This window comes from Neomonachus schauinslandi, chromosome 11 (genome assembly GCF_002201575.2).
Source record: "Neomonachus schauinslandi chromosome 11, ASM220157v2, whole genome shotgun sequence".
Classification (NCBI taxonomy): domain Eukaryota; kingdom Metazoa; phylum Chordata; class Mammalia; order Carnivora; family Phocidae; genus Neomonachus; species Neomonachus schauinslandi.
The window spans coordinates 110,830,675-110,836,009 of NC_058413.1; the positions used below are offsets into that span (position 1 = coordinate 110,830,675).

At 38.4% G+C, this 5,335-nt stretch overlaps 1 pseudogene; it reads left to right on the forward strand.

Annotated features, from left to right (window-relative positions):
* The first annotated feature begins 2,404 nt into the window (after positions 1 to 2,404).
* Positions 2,405 to 2,896, forward strand: LOC110586381 (annotated as a pseudogene).
* Positions 2,897 to 5,335: the final 2,439 nt, after the last annotated feature.

A 5,335-nucleotide genomic window follows, 5' to 3' on the forward strand; every position in this document is an offset into this window, starting at 1 on the left:
AATGTTTCTACCATTGTAGGTTACATATCTCTTCTCCCAAGCTGCTTTCAGGATTTTCTCTTTGTCTATGAGACTCGTAAGTTTTACTATTAGATGTTGGGGTGTTGACCTATTTTTATTGATTTTGAGGGGGGTTCTCTGTGCTTCCTGGATTTTGATGCCTGTTTCCTTCCCCCAATTAGGGAAGTTCTCTGCTATAATTTGCTCCATTATACCTTCTGCCCCTCTCTCTCTTTCTTCTTCTTTTGGGATCCCAATTATTCTAATGTTGTTTCGTCTTATGGTATCGCTTATCTCTCAAATTCTGCCCTCGTGATCCAGTAGTTGTTTATCTCTCTTTTTCTCAGCTTCTTTATTTTCCATCATTTGGTCTTCTATATTACTGATTCTCTCTTCTGCCTCATTTATCCTAGCAGTTAGCGCCCCCATATTTGATTGCACCTCATTAATAGCCTTTTTGATTTCTACTTGGTTAGATTTTAGTTCTTTTACTTCTCCAGAAAGGGTTTCTCTAACAACTTCCATATTTTTTTCAAGCCCAGCTAGTATCTTTAAAGTGATGATTCTGAACTCTAGATCTGACATCGTACTAATGTCCGTTTTGAGTAGGTCCCTGGCAGTCGGTACTACCTCTTGTTCTTTTTGTTGAGGTGATTTTTTCCGTCTTGTCATTTTGTCCAGAGAATAGATTTTTTTTCTTTTTTTTTTTTTATTCTTATGTTAATCCCCATACATTACATCATTAGTTTTAGATGAAGTGTTCCATGATTCATTGTTTGTGCATAACACCCAGTGCTCCATGCAGAATGTGCCCTCCTCAATACCCACCACCAGGCTAACCCATCCTCCCACCCCCCTCCCCTCTAGAACCCTGTTTGTTTTTCAGAGTCCATCGTCTCTCATGGTTCGTCTACCCCTCCGATTTCCCCCGCTTCATTCTTCCCCTCCCGCTACCTTCTTCTTCTTCTTTTTTTTTTTCTTAACATATATTGCATTATTTGTTTCAGAGGTACAGATCTGAGATTCAACAGTCTTGCACAATTCACAGCGCTTACCAGAGCACATACCCTCCCCAGTGTCTATCACCCAGTCACCCCATCCTTCCCACCCCACCCCCCACTCCAGCAACCCTCAGTTTGTTTCCTGAGATTAAGAATTCCTCATATCAGTGAGATCATATGATACATGTCTTTCTCTGTTTGACTTATTTCACTCAACATAATACCCTCAGAGGAGAATAGATTAATGAGAGAACAAAATGCTAGCAGAGTAACAATGTCCCCAGAAAATATACTCTAAACAAATCAGAAAAGACCTGAAGCAGTGGAAAAAGAAACGGAAAGAGAAAAAAAGAAAAAGAAAAAAAGAAAAAGATAAAGATAAAAACAAACAAAACAAAACAACAACAACAACAACAAAAAACCAGAATGTGATCAAATATGATCAGGCTGGTATACAGATCAGTGCCACACACTAGATTTGGGGTGTATTTTGGTCTTTTAGAAGAAAGTGCCTCCCAAAATTTTAAAGAAAGAAAAACTTATATATGTACAAAAATAAGGGTTGATATGATGAAGGGATGGAATATGACTGTAAAGATGGAAATTATAAAAAATTTTATAAAAGGAATTGAAAAGAAGTTGTTTGAAAAAGAAAGAAGAGGATTTAAAAGAAGAGAAAAAAGAAAAAAAAAGGGAGAGAATGTGATCAGGCAGGGGAGTAGAAAAAACCATATACTAGAGATTTAGGGTATATTTTAATCTGTTAGAAGAAACTATCTCAAAATTTTAAAGAGAGAACAACTTATATATATATGCCAAAAATACGGGTAACTACTATGAAGGGACAGAATGACTCTAAACATGAAAAATAAAAATGTTTTTTTAAAAAAGGGATTGATAGGACGTCCCTCAGCGGAGCAGCCTTTAAAAGTTCCGATTTTGTGCTCTGCGGTCTATCACTTGCCAGAAGCGGCCGACGGAGGCCCCTCCCCCGCCGTCTATCCTCCCGAATATCGCCTCGGATTCACTTCTCCGCACGTCCTACCTTCCAGAAAGTGGTCGCTTTTCTGATGACAGAGTTGTTGCTATTCTTTTCTTCGATCTCCTGTTGAGTTTGTAGGTGTTCAGAATGGTTTGATCCCTATCCAGCTGAATTCCTGAGAGGAGACGAAATCCAGGTCTCCTACTCCTCCGCCATCTTGCTCCCTGGATCCCACATTGTTCAAATTTTTAAGTGTAGTTATAAGTCTTAAAAGGTGTTCATTTACTTTAGCTGTGTTGGTGAACAAGTGGAGATTCAGGAGACCCTCACCTGGGGAGGGCGTGGAAGCTCTGTGCCCTGGAGCTATGCATCTGTCCGTTCCTGAGTTACATCTTCTTTACCCTAAACCGGTGACCTAAAATATGGTGACAGACACCTTTCTGCAGGAGAACTTCTTCATGATGAAAAGAAGAACCCAAGGTCGAGTACATTACAGATGGAAATATGGTGCCAGTTGAGATAACCATCAGTTTGTTAAATAGGTAAATGGATCAGACAGTGGCTGCCAATGCTCAGAAGAAAAAAAATCTTGATTGATGGGTTCCATGAAATCAAGACAACCTTCAAGGTTGGAACAAGACCATGGATGGGAAGGCAGGTGTGTCTTTGGTTCTGTTTTTTTACTGTAACAATGAGATCTGTATTGAACGATGTCTTGAAAGGAGAAAGAGTAGTTGGTAGAATTGATGACAACAGAGAGAGTGTGTAAAAGGTAATTTGGACCTATCTTCAGTCAACAAAGCCAATTATTGACTTATACGAAGAAATGGGGAAAGTCAAGAAAATAGATGCCTCTAAGTCTGTTGATGACGTTTTTGATGAAATTGTGAAGACTTCTGACAAAGAAGGCTAACTCTACACCTGAAAGCATCCTTGAAATCATGCTTGAATATTGCTTTGATAGCTGCTATTACAACCCCCCTTTTAAGGCAATTTAATCTTTCATCATTACATCTCAATTAATGGCTGGAAACTATGTAGTAAAACAAATTAAATTTTTAATCTTCAATTTTTTTGGTTATAGAAATAGACCGTGAATTTGGGTCTAACTTCATCTTAGCTGTGGTGCTCAGGAAACAAAGAAGGATATCAGCTAGCTCTTTGTCTCGACTCAGAAAGCATATACCTTTTTTATAGTTTGTGTCTTCTGTGAGCAAAACTTTTTAGTGTGTGTGTATATATCCCTTTAATAATTACATGTTAGGATTAGGGATTCCCCACTTCCTCATGTTCTCACAGGTTTTAAATTTCCAACCTGTTAAGTGAATTTGTGGACCAAGTTCCAAAGGAACTTCTCATGTAGTCAGTTCCTCCAAAATGTGTTTGGTAAACAAACTCATAAAATGAACTCCTAGAAGTGTTTTAGTATTTATCAAATAATTGACCTATACCTATAGAAAGGTAAGAAAACTCAGGCTTTGTTTTACGACAACTTATACAAAGTTGTGTGACAGGGCATCTTTTGTGCTTCCTGGGGTTGAGAGGGGGTCCCTGGGGGTTCAGAACCTGGAAGAACTGTCAGTTGTATTCTGACATAAAGCTGAGGGTAAGAGGCAAGGATCACACAATGACATGCACTCCTGTGCTCTATTCTATAGTGTTATTGATGATTAAGCCTTTCTTGACAAAATTCCTAACACTGGAATCTTGAAATGCATGTACTAGGTTTATGGTAAAATGATTTGGTTAGCGTTTTAGTAACACTTCATGCAAGTTTTTTATTTATTTTTTAGACTAAATGTAAGGTTGGTATGAAGTAAAAACATCTAATGGTTAAAAATAATAATAAATAAATAGAAGTAAACTTTAAGAGTAACATCTGCTGGCATTTTGCTAGGAAAATGTGGCATCCTAAAAAGCATCCTAGTCATCAAGGCCCAGGTGATATCTGGTTGGAGGGCATATACAAGTAGTAGTTAAAGTAGTAGTTCCTTAATTTGTGCAAGATTTTGAAGTTTCAAGAGTGCTTTCAGATATATTTTATCACTTAATATTCACATCAAGCTTATAGAAAATTTTATTTTCATTTTACAGATGAGGAAAGAGAGGACCAGGCCAGAGTCGTACAGCCAGCAAATAATAGAATCTCAATGGTATGGGGTGCCTGGGTGGCTCAGTAGGTTGAGCGTCTACCTTCGGCTCAGGTCACTATCTCAGGGTCCTGGGATGGAGTCCCACATCGGGATCCCTGCTCTGCAGGGGGTCTGCTTCTCCCTCTGTTGCTCCCCCTGCTTGTGCTCTCTCTTTCTATCAAATAGATAAATCAAAAAAAATTTTTTAATGAATCTCAATGGAAACTATTCATGATTTTCAAACTCAGGGCTTTTCTGAAGACTTTTTTGCTGCCTTTCCAATTCTGAAAGCCAAGTTTCTGAAGGTGTTCAGTCATGTATTTGATTTGTGAGAAAAAAAAGAACTAAGGAGGGAAGGAAGGAGGGGAAGGAGGGAGGGAGGAGAGAAAGAAGGAAGAAAGGTAACAGACTGTAGGAGTAAGGATGAGGATACAGGCAGGAGCCCAACAAGGAGACCCAGGATGTGATACACTGGGGGTGGTACCCCAGGAGCTGTAAGTCCCTTTTGTAGACTCTCCCTTTATTGTCCTTCCCAGCAGCAAGTCAAAAGTAAGAGAATCCAGGAAATTAAAAGGAATGGTTAAGTAAAGAATTTCCTTTGTCCTCCTGAAGCTTGAATTAACACAGCTGGAGAGGCGGGTGTCTGTGGTTTCCTGAGTCCATGCTCTCCATGCCCTCCGGAGCTGCTCAGCAGACCCAACAGGTGATTGACTCACTAGTGTCCACACCCCAGATGCACTCTGTGCTGGGATGGCCTTTGATCTAGGCAGAATAGTGTTATAGCTCTGATAGACAAACTTAACTTAAAGTACGTTTAATATATTATTCATATCTATACAAAGAACAGATCAGAAGTAGAGTAACTTGGTGATCTGGGTACTAATCCATAAGAAAACTATTTTTGATCAAACCAGCTGGTGCTAGTATCTCTTTCTTCTTTTCCATATTAATTACTGAATCTATGTTATGGACTTCAGCATTTTGCTTGTAGTTTCTTGTGTTAATCTTATTTCCCTTCTAGATATTTATCTTGATATCAATGATATATCAAATGCTTTTTTAATGAATGCCTGATAATGTCTAGCCAAGTATCACATAAAGTAACTTAAAAGGACCCATTTTACCTAAAATGGATTGTAAATTTTATCAAAAGGATAACTTCCTTTGAGAAAAAAATCAAATAAAATCTCATATTTTGTTCTTTTTCTTATATAAGGAGT